This window comes from Thalassophryne amazonica, chromosome 6 (genome assembly GCF_902500255.1).
Source record: "Thalassophryne amazonica chromosome 6, fThaAma1.1, whole genome shotgun sequence".
NCBI lineage: Eukaryota > Metazoa > Chordata > Actinopteri > Batrachoidiformes > Batrachoididae > Thalassophryne > Thalassophryne amazonica.
In genome coordinates, this window is record NC_047108.1 from 27,846,590 (window position 1) to 27,872,733 (window position 26,144).

At 40.3% G+C, this 26,144-nt stretch overlaps 1 long non-coding RNA gene across 1 annotated transcript; it reads left to right on the forward strand.

Moving 5' to 3' along the window:
* Positions 1 to 3,649: 3,649 nt before the first annotated feature.
* Positions 3,650 to 23,306, forward strand: LOC117511983. Its single transcript, XR_004561173.1, has 3 exons — positions 3,650 to 3,662; positions 8,104 to 8,108; positions 23,236 to 23,306. It is a non-coding gene; the product is annotated as an uncharacterized LOC117511983 (long non-coding RNA).
* The last annotated feature ends 2,838 nt before the right edge of the window (positions 23,307 to 26,144 follow it).

Genomic DNA, 26,144 nt, shown 5'->3' on the forward strand with positions numbered 1-26,144 from the left:
TCGCAAATGATTTGTACTTATGACCACAAAAGAAACCCATATTGCCAAAAAATATGTTTAAATGGGCAGCTATCATGAGCCATGGCATGATGCATGTCTCATCAGGGGGTATGTTATCGCAATTACAATCTATTTTTTGTCTTTATGGGTTTGATGCATATGCAAAACAGCATTGTAGAGCATGCATGACATGTGCAAAACACAACTCACAAGGCAATTTGAGACCCCAAAGAGGCAAATTTCCAACACCACAATATCCCTTTCAAGTGATTCATATGGATTATATACAGTTGAGTAAACATGAAGGGAAGGAATTTTGTTTAGTCATAATTGATGCCTTCTCAAAATGGGTAGAATTGTTCCCCACAAAACATGCAGATGCACTTACAGTGGCTAAAGCATTGTGCAAAGACATCATTCCACGATTTGGAATACCAGAAACAGTCTATTCAGATAATGGAGCGCACTTTGTTAATACAATAGTGCAATATGTAGGAGAAGCGCTACAGATTAATCTCAAAAATCACTGTGCTTATCATCCACAAAGTGCCGGATTAGTGGAAAGGATGAATGGGACAGTAAAAAACAGACTTAGAAAGACAATGGAGGAAACAGGTAGACCATGGACACATTGTATAGATTTGGTGAAGATGTACATAAACATAACTTGTACCACGGGTTTGACACCTTATGAAACATTGTTTGGAAGAAAATATTGACTACCATATTATGGGCAAATTTGGGATGTACCTGAGGAAGCCAATTTGGCGGATTACATGAGGAAGATGTTAGAAAGACAACGAGGGAGAGTTTCAAACACTGATGATCCCATTTCTCCACAGGATGACCCTAAAGTGGTACCTGGAGACTGGGTGTTGATAAGAAGCATCAAGAGAAAACACTGGCATTCACCTAAGTGGGAAGGGCCCCATCAAGTACTACTCACAACACCCACAGCTTTGAAAATTGGGGAAAGAAGTACATGGATTCATTTAACTCACTGTAAGAAAGTCATTTCTGCAGACACAGACAAACAGTAAGAACAGTAGGATAAGACTAGTAATAGTGTGTGAGCTTGGTGTTAAGATCCAGGTTAGACACGAAAGCTAGCAGAAGACATTAAGAAACCACTGTTCTGAACATAGGTGTGCTGTAGTGTGTAGAAATGGCGAAAGTAAAAAACAAAAAGAACGAGGGTTCCTGGACCCCATGGACAGTCCTTATCATGCTACTTTTCTTTTTCGGATTGGGCTTATTATTAAAAGCCATAAGCACAGGACACGATAATAAGGGACACATCAACAAACTAAATAGGCCAAAAAGAGAGGACAAAGACCCCAATCCACTTATACCTGTAGGGCATCGATGTAGTAAACAAAGAGCATATCAATTTGGTGTACAGGCCTGCTTTCCCCAAAATGCTTCAGTAGTAATCAAAGTCCCTTTTACATCCTTGACACGGACACAGGATGACCAACAGGGATCATGGTATAGTGGCTATGATTGGTATATGACAAATGATCAACAGGATAAGAGATGGGAGACCTTGGTGGCAGATAGGTATGACAGATGGACGCCTAGTTGGGCACAAACCGGGTGGGCTAAGTACCAAAGCCGATTTCTTAAAATGTATCAAACAAAGGATAGCTTGCTGATTGTAGTGGATACAAAAAACAAATCCATAATCCCACCAGGAACACCGGATTCAGAATGTTGGTTGTTTTTGTTGTGGGTCCACAAAACAGGGTCTGACCCCTACTTCTCCCTGATATTGTGTGAAGATAATATCACGGCTACAGCTAACAAGATGTTAAAGCAACCAGTTATGACTGATCTCAGCAGGACAAAGGGTGCATCCATAAGAAGTACAAAAGACATGAAAACAGATGACTGGTTCCTAGTAACTACAGGAATTAGTGGACAAAATAACAATTGGCTTTTAATGGCAGAACAAGCAGGACTAGCTACAAAGAAGGACTGTGTTGTATGTATGGGACCCAGACCTATATTACAGGTAATACCGGCAGCATTACCCAAAGACTGTCTGTTGACTGTAATGATGCAGACATACATTGCAGCAAACAACAATTGTTCTAAGTGGGACAAGATCTATCCATTGACCAAATTGACTAAGATTAAACCTTTATTTTCAAGCAAAGTTGGGCATGCTAACCATACATGTGTAAACTTGACAGGGACAAGTAAGACTTTGGGTAGCTTAAACCACACTGCCTGGTGTAAGGATGTGGTCCATAGTAATTCCACATTCAAACCTGTCAGTAGGAGTGATGTATGGTGGTGGTGTGGTGATAACAGAATTTTTGACAGACTGCCAAGAAATGTGTCAGGTTATTGTGCATTTATATCATTATTGTTACCAGTTAAAGCCATACCCATGACACCTGAAGAAGTCATGACATATACAGCCTCTCTCATTCCTGAAGACTGGCAGAAAGGCATAACCAGACATAGAGTAAAAAGAGATTGGAAAGGAGTGGGAGATCCAACATATATTGATGCGATAGGAGTCCCCAGAGGAGTGCCTGACGAGTATAAACTGGCTGATCAGATAGCAGCTGGATTGGAATCCTCCATCTGTTGGTGGTGTTCAATTAATAAGAACGTGGACAGAATAAACTACATCCACTACAATGTACAGAAATTAGGAAATTGGACTGAGGAAGGATTTAAGGCTGTCCATTCACAGTTAGAAGCCACGTCCCTTATGGCCTTCCAGAACCGTATTGCTCTGGATATGTTGTTGGCAGAAAAAGGAGGTGTTTGTGCCATGTTCGGAGAACAATGCTGCACATTCATTCCCAACAACACAGCTGCAGATGGCAGCCTCACTCAAGCCATCGACGGTCTGAGGACGTTGAACAGGAAGATGAAAGAGCACAGTGGAGTAAACACCGAAGGCTGGGATTGGTGGCTGGAAGGGATGGGAAAATGGAGGTCTTTGATTTCTTCACTATTAGTGTCTATAGCAGTGTTTGCTGCGATTCTGACATTGTGTGGATGTTGTTGTATTCCGTGTGTACGTGGACTTATTAATCGAATGATCACAACAGCAATAGGGCCAGGAATGCCCACTTCAGCTACATACCCTCTCCTTGGATCTGAAGCCGAGGACAATGACGAGGATGAAGATGACCACAATGATGACTGGGAGCAAGGAGTTCATGATCTTTTCCCTGACCAAACTAAGTATGATGACCCAGACACCGATGATGATGAAGACGATGACATAACCTCTGGGGTGTAAGCCTGTAGAACATACCATGATGAACCTCTTAGTGAAAATCTCGCAAAAGAAGTGCTAAGCTAGGTGATAACTACTATATGTTTAACAGGCGATAAATAGGAGGGAAATGTTAAAGATTTTGTATATATGTTTATCACTGTTAAACATTTGTACCTTTGTCTTTGTTCTGATAAAATGTTATTGTGCTGTTTTACACCTGTCTTAAAGTAGCCCTGAGAATGTACTTGTTATTCAACTTTGCTTTAGCATGCTGGGGTCAGTCTGAACTGGGAGTGAAGAGTTGGAGGTTGTTTTTGACTGTTGTAAATTTATGACCTTGTGCTGTGCAGTACAGGAACATTCCAAGCAGATGAAGAACAGATGATAAGTACAACAGACGAGCCTGCAAGAACAGGATGTGCTGACCTCCAATGATAAGATTAAACAAAAGTTTCTCCACGCAGCTGCAATCATTAGTATATGTGCCATAAGATGTTTTGTTTTACGGGAAGAAACTTGTCTTGCGATGTTTCCCCCCACCCTTAGGACAAGTTTCTCAATGTGGGTAGAGCTTCTCCTAATAAAAAGAGTGAGCGTGTAGCAGTCCACAGTGCTCTCAGTGGTACTACGTGTACGGACTGTCTGCACTCCTCGCGAGCTAAAATTGACATTCTGTCTCACTGGTGTTTCTTGACTCTGTTTGTCTTATCAAGGTTTTAAGAATGTTTGGAGGCGAAAATACCCAACATCAGTGTTGTGGATCGAGTGGCCCATGGTGGCAGTGGGGTTATGGTATGGGCAGGCATCTGTTATGGACGAAGAACACAGGTGCATTTTATTGATGGCATTTTGAATGCACAGAGATACCGTGACGAGATCCTGAGGCCCATTGTTGTGCCATACATCCAAGAACATCACCTCATGTTGCAGCAGGATAATGCACGGCCCCATGTTGCAACGATCTGTACACAATTCTTGGAAGCTGAAAATGTCCCAGTTCTTGCATGGCCGGCATACTCACCGGACATGTCATCCATTGAGCATGTTTGGGATGCTCTGGACCAGCGTATACTTCAGCTTGACAACCTGATCAACTCTATGCGAAGGAGATGTGTTGCACTGCATGAGGCAAATGGTGGTTACACCAGATACTGACTGGTATCCCCCCTAATAAAACAAAACTGCACCTTTCAGAGTGGCCTTTTATTGTGGGCAGTCTAAGGCACACCTGTGCACTAATCATGGTGTCTAATCAGCATCTTGATATGGCACCCCTGTGAGGTGGGATGGATTATCTCAGCAAAGGAGAAGTGTTCACTATCACAGATTTAGACTGGTTTGTGAACAATATTTGAGGGAAATGGTGATATTGTGTATGTGGAAAAAGTTTTAGATCTTTGAGTTCATCTCATACAAAATGGGAGCAAAACCAAAAGTGTTGCATTTATAGTTTTGTTGAGTGTAATTATGTATGCAGTTATTGTAGTATTTATTTTTATACTTCTGGCTGTGTTCTCTGTGTTTTTAATTTAACACATCATGTGCACTGAGCTGCTTTCAGCTGAAACTGATGAGAGCATGAGCCCGCCCACACATGTGCATTGCTGGAGTATTTTTCATATTGTTGATGGCAAGACATACGAGGTCTGTTAGAAAAGTATTGGACCTTTTTATTTTTTGCAAAAACCTAATGGATTTGAATCACGTGTGCTTGCATGAGCAAACCTTGAACCTTTGTGCGCCTGTCGTGAACTTTTTCACGCCAGTGAAAAAGTCACCGGATTAGCAATCCGGTGACTATCCGAGAAATTGTGGAAGAGGTGGGCAAGTTACAGCATGTCCTGTGAGACTTCAACACGGAGGCGCTTTTGCTCCGCCATTAGCAGCAGCATGAATTTCACCGCCACTCATTTCATGGCCAAATCTTCTGTCACAGTGGAATGTACCGAAAAAGTGCTGATGTCCACCTCTTCTGCACTTTCTCGGATAGTCACACGATGGTCCCGCATCAACACAGCGTTCACTTTGGAATGATCTGGTCATTTCAGCATGTTGATGGCCGACCGGAGCGTGGCTCGCTCTCCACCGTTGTGCGGACATCTTTAAAGCGGTTGTACCGCTCCTTAATCTGTGTGATGCCCATAGCATCATCACTGAAAGCCGTCCGAATCATCCGAATGGTTTCCACCTGGCTGTTGCCCAGTTTCTGGCAAAATTTGATGCGGCGCTGCTCCAGTCATTCCGTCTTTTTCCTCGAAATGAAAATCCGCCGAGTGCACAACACACGTCCCACACAAAGGCTGCTTACCAGGAAATGATGCAATCGACAGGCGTGAAAAAGTTCACGCATGCGCACGAAGGTTCAAGGTTTGCTCATGCAAGCACACGTGATTCAAATCCATCAGGTTTTTGCAAAAAATAAAAAGGTTTGATACTTTTCTAACAGACCTCGTATGTCTTGAGAGTTGTGAGATGCGCCATCATCCATCAGCCGTCCAGATGCGCGCAGCGCCGCACAGTGATCACACTGTAGCCATGTCAGCAGCATCTGACAATGTTCAATCATGGCGTTGGGGGGATGATGACACACCCCTCATGACATCTGGAGCTGATGGTGGCAGCAGACTTAAAAAACAAAACAAAAAAAAACAAAACAAGGAGTGACAAGGTTACAACAAAACACAGATACAATAACTGCTGAAGATAATGTTCTGCAGAGTTTTTAGGCCAAGTTACCACAGAGAGAACTACAAGGATGGAGTGAAGAGCCGGGCTTGAAATACTGTGACGAGTGATTGATTGCAGGTGTTGCAACTGCCACAGGTGTGTCCAATTTACTCCACTGTCAAAACAAGGAGGGAAGAGAGAAAGCACAGCCGCAGAACCCAATCACACCTTCAGTTGTTGCTTATTTGTGGGTCTTTTTTCCTTCAGTTTTTTTTTCATGAAGTGAAAAGAATATCACGCCACTGGGTCCATGATTGTTTGGGCCATTGAAGAATCTTACATTGATTTGCCTTGAGTTCTTGGATTACTTTGATAACATGTTTTGAGTGATTTCTGCACTATGATACTTCATCTTATCAGTTTGGCAGCATTTGGCTGAATATGAGTTGAGAAGATAGCCTGATATAATTCAAAGTTCATTATGTTGCTTCAATCAATGGTCACATCAGCAAGCCAGTTCCACTGGCCATAACACCACCTCCACCATGTCTGACAGATGATGTGGTAGACTTCTGATCATAAGCCATTACTTTCCTTCAACATACTCATCTGTTCCCATCATTCTATCATTCTTGGTTTCATCTGTCAAAGAAATCTTTATTAGAGGTTTTCTGGCAAAGTCTAACAATGTACCATGATGTTTATTTGGCCACTCCTAAAGTTTTTACTATATATCTGTGTGATAAATTTTATGTACCACAAGCGTAATTATGACGTCTTTTATTTGCATCATGTCTTATCATAGAGCTCTAAAGAACACCTATTAAACGTAACACTTGTAATTAACCCCAGACCTTGTAACTGCTTATTTTACAATTGTCCAATTATTTATGACCTCCAAAAATGGGAGAACTACGTATAAAATGGCTGTAATTCCTTAATGTTTAATATGACACTTTTGTTAAACTCCTTGATTTAAAGCTGTAATTCTTAACCACAAGCACATCTGTTAACTCCATTGCATTAGTGAACACAGGCAAAATTATCATAAAAGCATTAATGACTCAGAGCTCATCCAGTTTTATTCTCTGAAGTATTTCCTCAAATTATGTGCTTGAAAAAAATTATATACTGTCAATACAAAAACCTGACACCAATAACTGTAATTATTCAGAATCCTTTTAGCATTACGTTATGTTGTAACTGCTTCTTTGACTCAAACATGAAATAGGTATAATGTTTATAACAGTGTGTAAACTATCTTAGGGGAGCATATCATCTTAAATCTGTAAACAAGCAGATGATATCTATTTGCCGTGAGTTCTTCCTTAAAATATCAATGATCTCACTCATCTCTCACTGTTTACAGATCTCTGGCAATACATCCCCTCCACCCCACTGTGTTAGGGTAGGCTCCACCCTTCCTCTTTTGTCAGCAGGATTTGCGATCATCTGTACTCAGTGGTGGGCACAGTTCCACTAATCTGCTAACCGATAACCGATAATTATCAAAGCTAAGGTTGGGGGAAGGAGCAGGGTTAGGTTATGGTTAAGGTTAGGGTTGGGGGTAGGAGTAGGGTTAGTAATAGTGAGTTAAAAAACCCTATCACGAAAATTTGACTCATTTCGTGACAGGAGCACGAAAAAAACAAAAAAACAAAAACGTGAGACCAGGCTGTTTAGTGACTGTGTGGCCATTGTTCTTCACACTGCCAAGAACACTGCCATCTACTGGATGGCCAGTAGATGGCAATTTTCCCATAATGCACTGCAGCACGTGTCTGTACTCTGTAAGTGCTAAAACCTTCAAAATTAGTGCATTACTTTAAAACTAAAACATATAGCTGATATTTTCACTTTGTAAAATGACAGAGGTGACGTTAATTAAATAATTTGTCTGGAATCAGTTTGTTTAAAATTTTAACCATAAGTCAAAACTGTCTGCCTGTGGACTTCCGGTGATGTCATGATGGAGTAAAGAGTCTGATTCCATAGCTCTGGGGAAAGAGCCCAAAACTAGTCAAAAAGTCTATATTTTTATCCGCAAATTGACAAAAAATATTACAAACTATGTCTACAACTCAAGAACAAACAGAAAACAAACACAGGAGCATCAAAAAAAGGGACAAACAGGAACACGCCGAGGAAGAAGCTTTCGATGTAAGCAAGCCCGAAGGCAACATGGCGTTAAGGAGGAGTTAAGAAACTTCAGTAAAGAACATGCGGAGGCCTCTAAAGACACCAAGGCTACCCTGGCAAGGATGGAGATAACTCTAAAAGATGCGGTAGACCGTATGGATAAGCTTGAGAAGGAGGTGGTTAATATACAGCAGAAAGTGAGTGAAATTGAGGACCACCTGCAGCATAATGAGAGAGCCATCCATCACATGTTACAGCAACAAGTCCTACTGTTTGCAAAATGTGAGGACCTTGAGTCAATCAATCAATCAATCAATCAATCAATCAATCAATCAATCAATCAATCAATCAATCAATCAATCAATTTTATTTATATAGCACCAAATCACAACAAACAGTTACCCCAAGGCGCTTTATATTGTAAGGCAAGGCCATACAATAATTACGTAAAAACCCCAATGGTCAAAACGACCCCCTGTGAGCAAGCACTTGGCGACAGTGGGAAGGAAAAACTCCCTTTTAACAGGAAGAAACCTCCAGCAGAACCAGGCTCAGGGAGGGCAGTCTTCTGCTGGGACTGGTTGGGGCTGAGGGAGAGAACCAGGAAAAAGACATGCTGTGGAGGGGAGCAGAGATCAATCACTAATGATTAAATGCAGACTGGTGCATACAGAGCAAAAAGAGAAAGAAACAATCAGTGCATTATGGGAACCCCCCAGCAGTCTAAGTCTATAGCAGCATAACTAAGGGATGGTTCAGGGTCACCTGATCCAGCCCTAACTATAAGCTTTAGCAAAAAGGAAAGTTTTAAGCCTAATCTTAAAAGTAGAGAGGGTGTCTGTCTCCCTGATCCGAATTGGGAGCTGGTTCCACAGGAGAGGAGCCTGAAAGCTGAAGGCTCTGCCTCCCATTCTACTCTTACAAACCCTAGGAACTACAAGTAAGCCTGCAGTCTGAGAGCGAAGCGCTCTATTGGGGTGATATGGTACTATGAGGTCCCTAAGATAAGATGGGACCTGATTATTCAAAACCTTATAAGTAAGAAGAAGAATTTTAAATTCTATGCTAGAATTAACAGGAAGCCAATGAAGAGAGGCCAATATGGGTGAGATATGCTCTCCCCTTCTAGTCCCCGTTAGCACTCTAGCTGCAGCATTTTGAATTAACTGAAGGCTTTTCAGGGAACTTTTAGGACAACCTGATAATAATGAATTACAATAGTCCAGCCTAGAGGAAATAAATGCATGAATTAGTTTTTCAGCATCACTCTGAGACAAGACCTTTCTAATTTTAGAGATATTGCGTAAATGCAAAAAAGCAGTCCTACATATTTGTTTAATATGCGCTTTGAATGACATATCCTGATCAAAAATGACTCCAAGATTTCTCACAGTATTACTAGAGGTCAGGGTAATGCCATCCAGAGTAAGGATCTGGTTAGACACCATGTTTCTAAGATTTGTAGGGCCAAGTACAATAACTTCAGTTTTATCTGAGTTTAAAAGCAGGAAATTAGAGGTCATCCATGTCTTTATGTCTGTAAGACAATCCTGCAGTTTAGCTAATTGGTGTGTGTCCTCTGGCTTCATGGATAGATAAAGCTGGGTATCATCTGCGTAACAATGAAAATTTAAGCAATGCCGTCTAATAATACTGCCTAAGGGAAGCATGTATAAAGTGAATAAAATTGGTCCTAGCACAGAACCTTGTGGAACTCCATAATTAACCTTAGTCTGTGAAGAAGACTCCCCATTTACATGAACAAATTGTAATCTATTAGATAAATATGATTCAAACCACCGCAGCGCAGTGCCTTTAATACCTATGGCATGCTCTAATAAATTTTATGGTCAACAGTATCAAAAGCAGCACTGAGGTCTAACAGAACAAGCACAGAGATGAGTCCACTGTCTGAGGCCATAAGAAGATCATTTGTAACCTTCACTAATGCTGTTTCTGTACTATGATGAATTCTAAAACCTGACTGAAACTCTTCAAATAGACCATTCCTCTGCAGATGATCAGTTAGCTGTTTTACAACTACCCTTTCAAGAATTTTTGAGAGAAAAGGAAGGTTGGAGATTGGCCTATAATTAGCTAAGATAGCTGGGTCAAGTGATGGCTTTTTAAGTAATGGTTTAATTACTTATTTCCTCTCCAACTTACAGGTTATCTGCTTTAAGCTGTGAGTTTGTGAGTTATACCACGGAGTCAGGCACTTCTGATTTAAAGCTCTCTTTTACAGAGGAGCTACAGCATCTAAAGTTGTCTTCAATGAGGATGTAAAACTATTGACGAGATACTCTATCTCACTTACAGTGTTTAGGTAGCTACTCTGCACTGTGTTGGTATATGGCATTAGAGAACATAAAGAAGGAATCATATCCTTAAACCTAGTTACAGCGCTTTCTGAAAGACTTCTAGTGTAATGAAACTTATTCCACTGCTGGGTAGTCCATCAGAGTAAATGTAAATCAATCAATCAATCAATTTTTTTTATATAGCGCCAAATCACAACAAACAGTTGCCCCAAGGCGCTTTATATTGTAAGGCAAGGCCATACAATATTTATGTAAAACCCCAACGGTCAAAACGACCCCCTGTGAGCAAGCACTTGGCGACAGTGGGAAGGAAAAACTCCCTTTTAATAGGAAGAAAATGTAAATGTTATTAAGAAATGATCAGACAGAAGGGAGTTTTCAGGGAATACTGTTAAGTCTTCAATTTCCATACCATAAGTCAGAACAAGATCTAAGATATGATTAAAGTGGTGGGTGGACTCATTTACATTTTGAGCAAAGCCAATTGAGTCTAATAATAGATTAAATGCAGTGTTGAGGCTGTCATTCTCAGCATCTGTGTGGATGTTAAAATCGCCCACTATAATTAGTCGAGAGCAAGGCTCAATAACTTGTGCATATATGGTATAAAAGAAGGCAAAGAGAAAAATGATACCATTCCGTTCATAACTGACGTTATCCGCACCTCACTCAATCTTCCAGCAGACATGGATCTGGCACAACCGAGATCAATTACTGTCAAATTTCTGAATTACAGAGTGAAGGAGAAAGTTCTTCAAGAGGCGTAGAAAGGTCCTGAAGTCATATATCAGGGTCAAAGAATGTTCAGTGACCAGGACTACACCGCAGAGGTAAAGAGAAAATACAAACAAGTACAGGGTGTTATTAAACAACTCCAAGAGGAGAAAATAAAAGCTGGGTCACCATTCCCGGCACAGCTGAGAATCTACTTGGACCATGGAACGAAGACGCTCTCTACACTGACGGAAGCAGCGCTGACCCTCAAGGAGAAGGGAATATGCATCAAGGTGGATGAAAAAGAGGACATCTGGCACAGACTGTTATGCACCGGCTGGGGCACTGCATCCAGGGTCACTGCTGGAGATGCTGCACTGAGCGTCGCAGACCTACAAGCGTTTGTGCAAGCTGACGAATAATGAAAGATTGAGTTTTGGACAACAACATCAGAGATATGCAGATGGTAAAGTATGAACAGACAATTAGATTACTTAATACACACACACACACACACACACACACACACACACACACACACACACACAAGCCACAAGCCTTGCAGGGTCTCTGTTCACCTACTCCGTGGCCTGCTGTAAATTCCTCATGTTACCCTCCCTCCCGACAGGCGTGAAAAAACTCACACAGACCTCGTATATACAGTGAGGAAAATAAGTATTTGAACACCCTGCGATTTTGCAAGTTCTCCCACTTAGAAATCATGGAGGGGCCTGAAATTTTGATCTGAGGTGCATGTTCACTGTGAGAGACATAATGTAAAAAAAAAAAAAATCCAGAAATCACAATGTATGATTTTTTAAAATAATTTATTTGTATGTTACTGCTGCAAATAAGTATTTGATCCCCTGCCAACCAGCAAGAATTCTGGCTCACACAGACCTGTTAATTGTTCTTTAAGAAGCCCTCTTATTCTGCACTCTTTACCAGTATTAACTGCACCTGTTTGAACTTGATACCTGTATAAAAGACACCTGTTCACACACTCAATCAATCACACTCCAACCTGTCCACCATAGCTAAGACCAAAGAACTGTCTAAGGACACCAGAGACAAAACTGTAGACCTGCACAAGGCTGGGATGGACTACAGGACAACAGGCAATCAGCTTGGTAGAAGGCAACAACTGTTATGATTATTTATGAGAAAGTGGAAGAAACACAAGATGACTGTCAGTCTCAATTGGTCTGGGATTCCATGCAACATCTCACTTTGTGGGGTAAGGATGATTCTGAGAACGCTCAGAACTATGCAGGCGGACCTGGTCAATGACCTGAAGAGAGCTGGGACCACAGTCACAAAGATTACATTAGTAACACATGATGTTGTCATGATTTAAAATCCTGCAGGGCAGCAAGGTCCCCCTGCTCAAGCCAGCACATGTCCAGGCACATTTGAAGTTCACCAGTGACCATCTGGATGATCCAGAGGAGGCATGGGAGAAGGTCATGTGGTCAGATGAGATTAGAATAGAGCTTTTCGGAATCAACTCCACTTACCATCTTTAGAGGATGAGAACAACCCCAAGAAAACCATCCCAACCATGAAGCATGGGGGTGGAAACATCATACTCTCCTTCCCTCGGTAAGAGCATTGAAGATGGGTCATGGCTGGGTCTTCCAGCATGACAATGACCCCAAACACACAGCCAGGGCAACTAAGGAGGGGCTCTGTAAGAAGCATTTCAAGGTCCTGCCTGGCCAGTCTCCAGACCTGAACTCAAAAGAAAATCTTTGGAGGGAGCTGAAACACCAAACGTGAAAGATTTGGAGAAGATCTGTATGGAGGAGTAGACCAAAATCCCTGCTGCAGTGTGTGCAAACCTGGTGAAAAACTACAGGAAACATTTGACCTCTGTAATTGCAAACAAAGGCTACTGTACCAAATATTAACATTGATTTTCACAGGTGTTGAAATACTTATTTGCAGCAGTAACATACAAATAAATTATTAAAAAAAAATCATACATTGTGATTTCCTGATTTTTTTTTTTTTTTTTTTTTTAGATTATGTCTCTCACAGTGGACATGCACTGAAGATGAAAATTTCTGGCCCCTCCATGATTTCTAGGAGAACTTGCAAAATTGCAGGGTGTTCAAATACTCCTCACTGTGTGTGTGTGTGTGTGTGTATATATATATATATATATATATATATATATATATATATATATATATATATATATATATATATATATATATATATATATATATATATATCAGAGGCGATTGCTCTAAGACTGCAAGGGAAGCTCAGCTTCCCCTAAAATGTCAAAAAATAAGTGATCAAATATATACTGTTGTGTGTACATGTCATTGACTAAATATGCGCTACAATGCGCTCAACTTTTGTTCAGAATCAGCTTCTTATCACTGGTAACAACGCGGCTTTCCTCTCTCACTCATTCCCGCAGCTTCACAGTGCTTTAAACAGTGTGGACGCTGAGCGTCCACAGAGTTCAATAGCGAAGCAAAGACTGCAGGGAAATGGGACGAGTCATTGGATAAATGCTGGGCTTTGTCCCACCCATCGGACGCTCAGCGTGTCTGGGGGTCTATGGGGCAGTGGGCTGGCCTCGGCCGGCCCGGAAGCTCAGCTTCTGCATGATGATTGGATGATCTGTCTGAGGCTGAATCCCTTTTTGATTGACAGCGAAATGAGCCAATCAGCGATCTTTTGGTGTAAACATCCGTGGGAGCATTTTTTAATTTTCATTCTGTTCTGAGTTGAACCGGAGACTTTCCTAATCCTCTTAGCGGCATTTTCTTTGTTAAAAATGACTAGGGACAAATCAAGCTTCTATTTCTGGTGTTTTTTTGTTTTGTTTTTTTGTAGCTGCTTGTGTTTGGAGACTGACTTCTATCACTCTTCCTGACTTCTATCACAGTTTCTGTCCCTACCGAGCAGCGGGTGCTGCTGAGCTCCTCCACCGTCACAAAGCACTCACAGGCGGACAAACTTCACACTAGCCTCGCGCCAGTCCCAGCTAGCGAGCTAGCTGGGTAGGAAGCTGCACATAATGGCAGACAATTTGAATGTTGTGGACCAGATTTTGGTGAAGCCATTTGATAGTCTTCCTTATGAAGAAAAACTTAGAGTTAAACAGCAGGGCAGATCAACTCCTCAGATTAATTTGGTGCAAAAGGTGGGGAAAAGTAACAGGTCTTTTTAGCTGTCCTGGTATGACAAAGTGAGCTGGCTGCCTGGAAGTGCTGTAACAAATAACATGTACTGTTGGCCATGCCTCTTGATGAAACCATCTCAGGGATGTGTTGTCTGGTTAAAAGAGGGTTTTGGGGATCTGTCCAACTTTGGCAGGGCATACAAAAGGCATGAAAAAAGCAGTGAACATGTGAGTGTATGTGCAAGGTTAAGTTGCCTGGGCAGAGTCAGGGTTGAGCATGTAATCAATGAAGGCGCTCGCATTCAAGTGGCAAAACATAATGAAGCAGTTAAACAAAACAGAGCTTTCCTAAACCGCCTTATTGATGTGACTTCCTTGCTTGGCCGTCAGGAGCTGTCATTTAGGGGGCATGATGAGAGTGTTGAATCATCTAACAAGGGAAATTACAGGGAGTTTAATGAAACATTAGATAAATATGACTCTGTCCTGGCCACACAATTCCAGTCATCAGCTGTGTTTTCTGGTATGTCCCATGTAATCCAAAATGACTTGATCTCTGCTCTTTCAGCCACTGTTTCTGATGCGATCAAGGATGAAATCCAGGCTGCTCCCTTTTTTGCATGGCAGGTGGATGAAACAACTGATATAGCTTACCATGCTCAACTCTCTGTCATTGTTCGCTATGTGGATAGGGCAGGTAAAATTCAGGAGCGCTTTATTGGATTTTTTGATGTTTCTGGGGGAAGAGATGCTCAGTCTGTTTTTGAAGTCTTGAATGAGAACATGCAGGGCTACAATTTCAGGGAGAAACTTGTGGTGCAAACCTATGATGAGGCTGCTGTCATGGCTTCAGCTCTCAATGGTTTGCAGGCCAAAGTTAAAGCAATAGCCCCCAGTGAAATGTTTGTGCATTGCTATGCACACAGACTGAATCTGGTTCTGTCTCAGGGGGCTAAATGCTTATCTGAGTGCAGAATATTTTTTGCATCACTCTCTGGGTTTGCCACATTTTTCTCAAAATCCACAAAGAGGATGTCTTTTCTTGAGTCTGCGGTCTGCTCAAGGTTGCCCACAAATGCTCCTACTCAATGAAATTTTACATCACGGACAGTGAGCACTGTGGCAAACAATTATGATGCCCTCCTGCAAACGTTTGAGATGATCATTGCAGATAAGTCCATGGATGATGACACATTAGACTGTGCCAAAGGCCTTCTGATGAAATTGGAGGATTTTGAGTTTGTGTTCATGTTGTACACACATGAACAAATCCTCTCTGAGACTGATGTGGTGTTTGACATTGTCCAGCAGAGAGCTATGGATGTTCTGTACTGCAAGAAAATAATTGAGTCTCTTCTTACTTTTGTCAAAGAGAAGAGGTCAGAGGGGGCTTTCCACGCTGTTTATGCCAAAGCAGCAGATCTCACATCAGACCCACAAACTGAGCCCATGAGAAAACGTCGTCTGTCACAACTACAGGATCCCAAGGAGCGCTACAGAAATCTGTACATGGCCATCCTAGACAATCTCACAGAGCAGCTACCTCAGCGTTTTGCAAATTTGGAAAGTCTGCGCTTCTTGGAATTGGTCAATCCAGGGAAATTTGATGAGATGAGACAAGTGTTTCCAGAGGAGGCATTTCAGAGTGTCCTGAAAAGTTTTGGCCAGTTCTTTGATTCAGGGAGACTGAGGTCTGAACTTCAAGTCCTATATTCAAACCAGGACTTGCAGGGCAACAGGGGAAAGCCATGTGATTTCTTACTGTTTCTGAAAGACATGGAGTTGGACAGTGCAATGCCTCAGGTGTACAAACTATTGTCATTAGTGGCAACGATTGGAGCTACATCTGCAGGTGTAGAGAGGAGCGTCTCCTGTTTAAAGCGGCTCAAGTCTTACACCCGCAACACCATGGGCCAAGGCCGTTTAAGCAGCCTAGCTCTGCTGGCCATTGAGAGGACACTAGTCAAGTCCATGGAAAAGACACCTTGTTGGTACGACAGGGTCACAGATCATTTTCTTGAAAAGGAATGGAGGGTAGAATTTACGTATAAATAAACCGACACATTTTATGATGTAGGCCAAAATTGAGCTTCCCCTCCTTGAAAGACCAGCATCTGCCACTGATATATATATATATATATATATATATATATATATATATATATATATATATATATATATATATATATATATATATATATATATATATCAGGCCATTATGCTCAAGCACCCCCCCCCCCCCCCGCCTCTAAAGGGGAGATATTGTCTTATTGTCTTATTGGTTTTGTGCGAGAGCAACTATGACTGCAATTTTTTGCTACTGGAGTGTTGCTTCTACACTGAGTGTTCAGCACGGAGGGTTTTTGTCATGCCCCTCCATCACCAGGTTAATCGCTTCTGAGGACTGTTTAGCTCATTCGAATTTTGGGAGTCTGTTTGTTGTGTGGTTCATGATTTTTACTGTTTTATGTGTAAATACAATGCAACTCAAAGGGCAAGTTATTAACAGGAACATATTTTGCTGCATGTGTGATACTTCCCGAAACCTGGTACAAATTTTTGGGAAAGCTGATAGTTGTCACATATAATGTCCATGGTTTAAATCATCCCATAAAAAGAAAAACAAAATTGAGCCAACTAAAGAGGTTACAATGACCCATTGTATTATTGCAAGAAACCCATTTAAGTGAACTAGAACATAAAAAACTCAGGAGAGAATGAGTTAGCTAAACATATAGCGCTTCATTTGGAAAAAAAAAAGAGGGGCAGTGATTTTAATAAGTAAGTCGCTGGCTTTTTCAACTGAAAAGGTAATTCAAGATAAATTAGGGAGATATGTAATGGTACTTGGCCGAGTTGGGGGGGGGGGGTCTATTATGAACCTGTATGCTCCAAATGAATATGATGAAAAATTTTTCAAAGACATTGCAAACATCATAGCAGAGAATAGTAAAGGAATAATAAAAGTTTAGGAAAATTTAGGAGCATTAATACATTAATGAGACTGAAAGAAGCTAGAAAAGAACTAGACTCAATTCTTACATATAGAGCAGAAGGGGCCTTAAGATTCACCACACAAAAATAATATGAAATGGGAAACAGCAAGTTGACTGTTAGGTTTTCAAATTCGCAAATCACAAGCAGACAGAATGATTCATAACATAATTGATCCTACTCTTAAGATTAAGGTATATAGGCCGAAAGAAATAGCAAATGTGTTTGCATCCTATTATAGAAAGCTTTAAGAAGAACCAAATACAATGAAGGATGAATGGAAAGAAGTTTGACGGATTTCTGTCTAACTTAAATCTCCCTGTATCCAGAGAAGAGGTGTCAGGCATGGTCACAGACATAACAGAGAGTGAAATAAGAGGGGGAATTAAAAAAATAAAAAACAACAAATCTTTTGTTGAACTTTTAGTACCATTACTGACTAGGGTTTTTAACTATACGCTTAAGAATGGAGGGTCACACTTGATGATGAAGGCATGATTGTGTCATAAACATGATTTCAATGTCATAAACATTTTTGACTGCTGTCATTAAGTGTGATTCAGTTTATATAATGACAAGTTGACATTTGTGTTGTCTTGATAATAACTTGAATTTAATCAAAGTGACATGACCAGAAGTTGTCTTTGGCCTGTTTGGTCTTTAGCTATATGCCATTATAAATTAATGTTTAAATTATTGTACTTATGCCATATAAAAAGAATAAGTGGTGCCCCATTATTGCTTAAATAATAAGTATTAAACCCTAAATTAATTATTTTGGTGACCCCTTATTTTGGGGCCTAATCCAGTCTAATTCATTTGGGAGTTTAATTACTTATTCACTACAACTAAATGCTACATATAATTGGACCCCGTAGTGAGGCCTGGATATATGTAAAGCAAAGTGTCTCCACTCAAATCAATAAAATAAAAACGCTACATATTTATTGGTGTCCCGTGTGGAGGCATTATTATTAAAACTGCTACATTCTTCTGATGCCTCCGTGTGAGGTTTAACCCATATTCACTACATTTTATTGGTGCTCCGTGTGAGCGTGATTCAGTAAATAAATTAATAAATTTATTCCAATAAATTTGTTAATATTCGCTACATTATATAAACCGAATGACACTTAATGACAGTAGTCATAAATGTTTATGACATTGCCATAATGTTTATGACACCTTCATGACAGTGTCATGTCATTATTATGACGATACCTTCAAGTAAAGTGTTACTGAATGGAGACATGCCTGACTTATGGTCCGAGGCCATAATTTCAGTCATCCGTAAAGAAGGGAAGGATGCAACATGTTGTGATGGATACAAACCAATCAGCCTATTGTGCAATGATCTAAAATTGCTTACAAATATCTTCGCCAAAAGGATACAAAAACATATACAAAAACCTATGCACCCGGATCAAATGGGTTTTATTCCAGGCTGATATATTGCCAATAATATAAGAAGAACTTTAAATGTTATAACCCAGGCCAAAAACAATAAGGAAAATTAAATATTTATCAGTTTTGATGCCCAAAAAGCATTTGATACGGTCAATTGGCAATTTTTGTATAAAACTCTGTCAGTTATGGGCTTTCATCTAGTTTGTTGACTGGATAAAATTAATATAACCAAAACCTAAATCTCGTATCAGAGTAAATGGATGTTGCTCTGATTTCTTCTATTTAGAAAGAGGAGTCCGTCAGGGTGACTGTCTTAGGCCCTTGTTATTTGGAATTAATATAGAGCCGCTTGCACCATCAATCAGGATGAATGAAAATATCAAAGGCATTGTAGATATGAATAAAAAAGAACACAAGATTTCTCTCTTTGCTGATGATATTTTTAAGCTATATTAGTGACCTTGCCATATCTATAGATCCTCTTATAATGACTTCAGAGGACTATGACAAGCTGTCTGGCTATTGGATAAATCAAACAAAATCAGAAGCAACGATGTTAAAAGAACAATGTCCCACAAATCTAATTGGCAGGTATAATTTTAAAATATCTAATCAAGGATTCAGATATCTTGGAATTATAATTACTTCACAAATGTCACAATTATTTAAAGCTAACTATGGTGTTTTGATGAAATCAAAAAAGATCTTACAAGGTGGGAAATCTTGCCTCTCACTTGTAGGAAGGATAGAAACAATGACAATAAACATACTGTTAAGATTACGTTTTCTGTTCCAGACACTCCCTCTGAAAATTCCAATGTCTCTATTTACAACATTCAGGTGTGGCTTTCAAAATTTGTATGGCAGAATAAACATCCAATGATTAGACTTAAAGCCATAATGTGTCTTAAAGAACAATGAGGACTAAATATCCCAAATCTAAAAAAAAAAAAAATACAATTACGCTGCTCAGCTCAGGTCAATGTTGGCATGGGTCTGTAAAGAGGACGAATCCATATGGGGTAGTATGGAACAAGGGGACTGTCCAGGGATATTTCTTGATACCGTTCCATTTATAAATCCGAAGGCATGGTCAAAGAAGAAGAAAATAGTTACAAATGAATGGGTTAAAACTACTGTCTATATGGTTAAATAGGAAAAGGTACTAAATCTCCATAACTCTCTATGTAGACTAACAAGGATACATCATAACCCGGAGTTCTCTCCTGCTTCAAAATTTAAAAACGGGGCTGAAAAAGGCCTCATCATGCTGTGTCAAATGGTTGAAAGTGGAAATCTGTTGTCTGTTCAGCAGCTGCAACAAAATTATGATATTCCAATCCGACTTTTACAAATACCTACAACTGAGGCATTACAGTAGTCCCTCGTTTATCGAGTTACGTTCTAAAAATAGCCCGCAATAAGCGAAATCCGCGAAGTAGTCAGCGTTATTTTTTACAATTATTATAGATGTTTTAAGGCTGTAAAACCCCTCATTACACACTTTATACACTTTTCTCAAACAGGCATTAACATTTTCTCACTTTTCTCGTGTGTAAACACTCTCAAAGTTCAAACCTTAGCAGAAAAATAAGACCAATCTGTTTTCAGGCCCAAACATTTTTTTGAGAAATAAAAATAGAACGTTTTCCTACAAATAATTATGATGGCTTTTAGAACTAACTAATTTAATTTTAACGATCAACCTACGAGGTTGGACACATAAGAAATTATTAATAGTGACTGACCAGTATTTCACAGTTCCTCTGATCGCGCCTCTTCGTCCTGGCGCCGTGCGGCTGTCGCGCCTTTTTCCAATGAGTCATACCACGGTGCAGGTGTCTTTTTCCGAGTGAAGAACACAGTTATGGGTAGTTGTTGGCGCTCTTTTTTCTTTTGGGTGAGAAGAGTCTTATAAACAGACACGCAGAACACAATGCGCATACTCTCCCTTCGCAGTGCCGCGACCGGCCTGCTTGATGAGGACACAGAACACAATGCGCTGTAAAAAAAAAAGCATGCAAAATTGGACTAAAAAAATCTGAGAAACTGCGAGGCCACGAAAGGTGAACCGCGTTATAGCGAGGGACCACTGTACTTACATAAAAATAATTATCTTGTCTCCTTGCAGGCCCCACCCCTCAGTATATATTTTTTTTTAGTTCAGTAATTAAAAGAACTATAAATAGTAAATATGTTTCTCGCATTTAGAAAATATTACAAGAAGGTACTGTGAACACATTCGACATTAAGGGAAAATGGGAGCTGGAAATGAATGTAATAATTGACAGTGAGGACTGGGAACAGACTTTGCAGGAGGGACATAGAATAACAAAGAATCTCAAATGAACAAATTATTGGAAAGATATACAAAGTGAAATAAAAATATGCCTAGATTTTGAAATACCATTAGAGCAAAGTCTCATAATACTGGGAATATTTCCTAATGATCTCAGGTTAAATTGTAACTTTCCTTTACTAAAAATATTACTTTTAATTGGCAAGAAAACGATTACAGTCTCATGGCTCAGGCCCCAGCCCCCCACTATTGCTCAATGGAAGAACAAATTACAAGAAGTGTACCATATGGAGCGAATAATTGCGGGTCTACAAATGAAAATGAACTCATTTATGGACGAATACTCCGCGATCCAAAGATACCTCTCAAATTGAACTGTTTTGCTCATTCCTTTTCTTTTGTCTTGTTGTAATGCAGGCTGTATTTTCTTTATGTATATGTATAACATGGACACAGTGTATAATTTACCTGTTATATCTGTAATTATCTTCCACCATTGTATAAGGTAACTTGCACTGAAAGTTTCTAATGATCAAGTTAATAAAGATAAGCTAAAAATAAACTGCCTGTGCATGACTCATGTGATACACCTGCAAGTCTGTATGGTGTGAAAAATATTTTTTTTTCTTTTTTTTCTCTCTTCTCTTTCCTATTTTCTGGTCACCAGGTCTCTTTTGCTGAGAGGAGGCTGATCTCAGACAGAAGCATTGACTCCTTGTCTCAGTAGCTTCCATTGCAATGGAATAAATATTGAAAGGTATCAGTATAGCTTTTAGCTGTAACTTCCATAAATTGTTTAGGGTATTATCAGTTTAGCTTTTAAAAAGTTAACTTTTCAGTTAGCAGATTAATGGTTATCGAAGCTAACCTTTTGGTTAGCTGTGCCCACCACTGTCTGTACTCTACTCTTTGCTATGATAGGGACCAGCAACAAGTGGACTCTGTGTGCAAATGTGCATGTGTATGGCTTCAATCACACAAAAACTGGGGAGAGCTGACATTTGCCGTTTGGTATTCTTATGTATTTTGGGTCAAGGATGAATGCTGCAAAAACAGAAAGTTGATAGGAAAAATATTTTTGGAGAAATTGGCCATTTTATCTAACCAGTAAACAATGGATGTTGTGCTGCAATGGGGTTTGGGGGTTTTAAATGTTATTGTGATTCAAATTAGTTTAACATTGTTGTTAGTGTTATTGTGTTTTTTGTAGTTGTATTATTTTAGTCAGTTTAGTTAAGTCTCATGTTGCCATTACCATAAGTGAGTTAAGTTTTATGTTACCGCTACCACGAGTGAAAACGAGTGCATTTGATGTCTTCTGCCATGTCTCTATTTCTGCCTGTCTAAAATTAGAAGCACCTGCTTGCAACAGAATGCAGAAAAGCCCAAATGCTGTGTGTGTGTGTGTGTGTGTGTGTGTGCGTGTGTGTGTGTGTGTGTGTGTGTGTGTGTGTGTGTGTGTGTGTGTGTGTGTGTGTAACTTTGATCACAGAGAAACTGGGGACAGCTGACATTTTCCATTTGCATTTTGGTATGCTTATATATTTTGGGTCAAGAATGAACGTTGCCAAAATGGAATGTTGGTAGGACTAATATTTTTGGAGAAGCCACAGATATTAGCTAACAACACTGAACAATGTATGTTGTTGACTACATTCTGGACTTACACACCAGTCCAGCAGGGGGCGGTAAGTCATCTTTATATTAAAACTGTGAGTGCAGTGAGTGATTTTATTTAGTAAGTTCAATGTAAGTACATAATATAATTGTAAATATGTTAAAAATGGTTGACACAAGAAAGTGAAAACACTTGTTTCCGCTGTGTTACATTTAAAAATCAAATGACAAATATAAGTTAAAATTAAATAATAATAATGATGATGATAGTGTGTATATGATAACACAAACCTAAACAATTTATACATACATTAAGCCAGTAAATTACCATTAAAAAATTACATAATTAACAGGAAATAAAAGGGTTGAGTCCTAAAAATTGTTAAGGTCTAAGGTTCTAAAAACATTCTGGACTCACACTCCATTCCAACATATTGTACAAGCTTTGCTTAATTTATTACCACCCTTGAAAACTGTCAGCTACCTATTTTATAAACACTACCCAATCTAGTGCTTCTGGATCAACACAGGCAACACACTACAAGTAGTAGACTATCATTTCTGTACATTATTTTGTTTTAAAATTAGCAACAATAACAACCAAACCCACTGTGTTCACCATTTTTAAAATATTTTTCTCAAAATTACAAAATTCCTTGAGGAAGAACTGTCAAGAATGCTTAATTGAAAGAAATAAAACCATCAGAATCAAAATAGATCAAGAACTGAAGAAGAAACATTTTCTATGAATTGTGGACAGACAGACAGCCCTGACATTTGCTCATAAGACCTTTGGTCTGGATGGAAAAAAAAAATGCCACTGTCCAAATACGTATGGCCCAGACTGTAAGTGACACGTTTCATCTTGAGGGGGTTAAATGAGATCAAAGGAGTTTCCGACATAAATATGTCAGAGGCAGTAATGAGGAAGAGTTCTGCTTTGCTTTGAGTCTACAGCTTTCCTGTCTGCTTGGTTCATCTTCACAGTTAATCATGATGAGAAACAGCTGGTGGGGTCTGCAAGAATGAAACAGAATGAACTCGTGCATTGTGATGCAACACATCCTGAACACTGCGTGTGTGCAAATACTCTGGTGTAAGAAGGTGAAAGTCACTAATGTTGAAGTGGACATGTGGAGACGGGGGAAAGAAAAAGTCACTGAGCAACACCAGATTTAAAAAAACAAACAAACAAAACAACCAAACCCATCTCAGTTTAAAGAAATGCTCGGGCAGTGTCATTTCTGATCGGTTTAATTTCAGCCTGATTTACAGGAAGGATTTAACATCAAGCTAAATAAGTAAAAATAATCAATATTTCTAATTTTGTCTAAATTATTCCCACTTACATGTGAGCTAGAGTGGAATTTTAGTCAGTTATGACATTAATTCTGTCTGACGGACTGTCCTCATGCTAATTGCCTGCGGTGGCAATGAGGTGGCACACTGATTATAATCACAGATGAGATAGAGATTTTCATATTTTGCAGACAGTGTCCCGCAGCCTTGACCTTTCAGTTATTTTCACACGACTGCCTGTTTATGATCAATACCACAGTCGCCCTGCTGGAGATTGTGCTCTGAATTCTTTAGTTTGTCCTGCTTCCTTTGTCCTGCTGTTACAGCTTAACTGTCAAAGGGAGTCTGGTCATATTATCACAGAACTGTCAGATGCCTGTGTATTTTTGACAAGGTGTGTCAGTGATCATGAATTGCAACATACTCATTACAGATGATGCATGATCGTCTTCAAATTACAGATCAGAATGTTATCACAGTTTGATCACAAGTAATCATCAGTGACATACAGCATCTGTAGGTGGATCTCAGACATCAGTAGACCTGGAATTAAAACTTGTGCCATAAACTAAACACTAAACTGACAAAGGGATGAGTCTTTAAGGATGGTGTTGGCTCTCCAGAGACAGTAAGAGCCATGAAGGTCCCCCAGTGTGTGTAGAGGGCACCCAGTGATCTTCTCAGCCATTTTGGTAACCCTCTGGTTCTTTCCTGTTTGCCACCATGCAGATGGCAAACCACGTACAGTGGCAGTATGTGAAGATAATTTCCACAGTAGAGCGGTAAAAAGATGAGCAATCTCTGGTTTATGTTATTTTTCCTGAGGATTCTCAGAAAGTGGAGTCTTTGCTGTGGCTTATTTACCAAATGTGTGGAGTTCCTGTCCAAGGTCAGTTTCTCCTCTGTTAGGACTCCCAGGAAATGGAAGTCCCTGACCTTTCCACACAGGTCCCCTAATGATAGTGGGCTGAATATCTGTTTGTTTCTCCTGACTTCTATGATTAGCTTGTTTTTGGATGTGTTCAGGAGCAGGTTATTTTCTTTACACTACTCTATCAGCTGTTCCACCTCCTCCCGGCAGGCAGACTCATCTTGTCCAGTGATACAGCCTACCACTGTGGTGTCATCCGCATACTTAATGAAGGTGTTGCTGGTTTGGATAGAAGTGCAGTCAGAGGTGTAGAGGGTGAAGAGCAGTGGGTTCAGCACGCATCCTTTGGGGAACCGGTGCTGAGTGTGAAAGCTGTGGATATGTGGGGGCCAATCCTGACTCTCTGTGAATGATCTGAGAGAAAGTCCTTAATCCAAAGATGTGAAATGAGGTAGGCCGAGGTTCAGCAGTTCCCTCACAAGGCCATGGGGGAGGATGGTGTTGAATGCTGAACTATAATCCACAAAGAGAAGACTGACATAGTTACCGTGTTGCTCCAGGTGGGTCAGTGTGGTGTGGAGGGCAGTGATCACGGAATCATTTGTTGACCTGTTGGCCTTGTTAGCAAATTGGTATGGGTCTGAAGTGAAAGTTATGAAAGACATGATATGGCTTCTAACCATTTTTTCAAAACACTTCATCACCAGCGGTGTGAGTACAACAAGCCAGTATTCATTGAAGCTGGTTATGGGGGATTTCTTGGGTAGGGGGACTATGGTGGAGGTCTTCAGGCATGGCGGAACAGCAGACTGTGTCAGGGACCGACTGAAGATATTGGTAAGAATCCCAGCAAGCTGGACTGCACAGTTTTTCAGCACCCATTCAGAGATGCTGTCAGGCCCTGTTGATTTATGTTGGTTGACACCCCTGAGCATGAGCCTCACCTTGTGCTCCCCAACCATGAAGCTATGTGGCTGCTCCTGGTGCCACAGTCTCAAAGCGGGCAAATAAGAGATTTAACTCTTCTGCTAACACGGTGTCACCTTCAGCAGCTCTGATGTTGTGCTTGTAGTTGGTGAAGTGCTGCACCATCGTCCATGCCTGCCTGCTGTTGTTGCTGATCAGGTGGTCGTCGATCCTCCTCCTGGAGTACTCCTTGGCCTTCCTGATGCCTCTCTTCAGGTTGGCACAGGCTGTGCTGTAGAGAGCCCTGTCACCAGCTTTGAAGGTGCAGTTTCTCTCCTTCAGGAGCTGCTTCACCTCCCTGTTCATCCAAGCTTTCTGACTGGGATAGACCCAGATGCATTTCTCCACTGTGACCGTATCTACACAGTTCTCATTGTAACACAGTGCAGTATCCGTAAATACATCCAGGTCCTCATCCTCAAAGATGTCCCAGTCAGTGCTGTTGAAGCAGTCCTGCAGCTGCT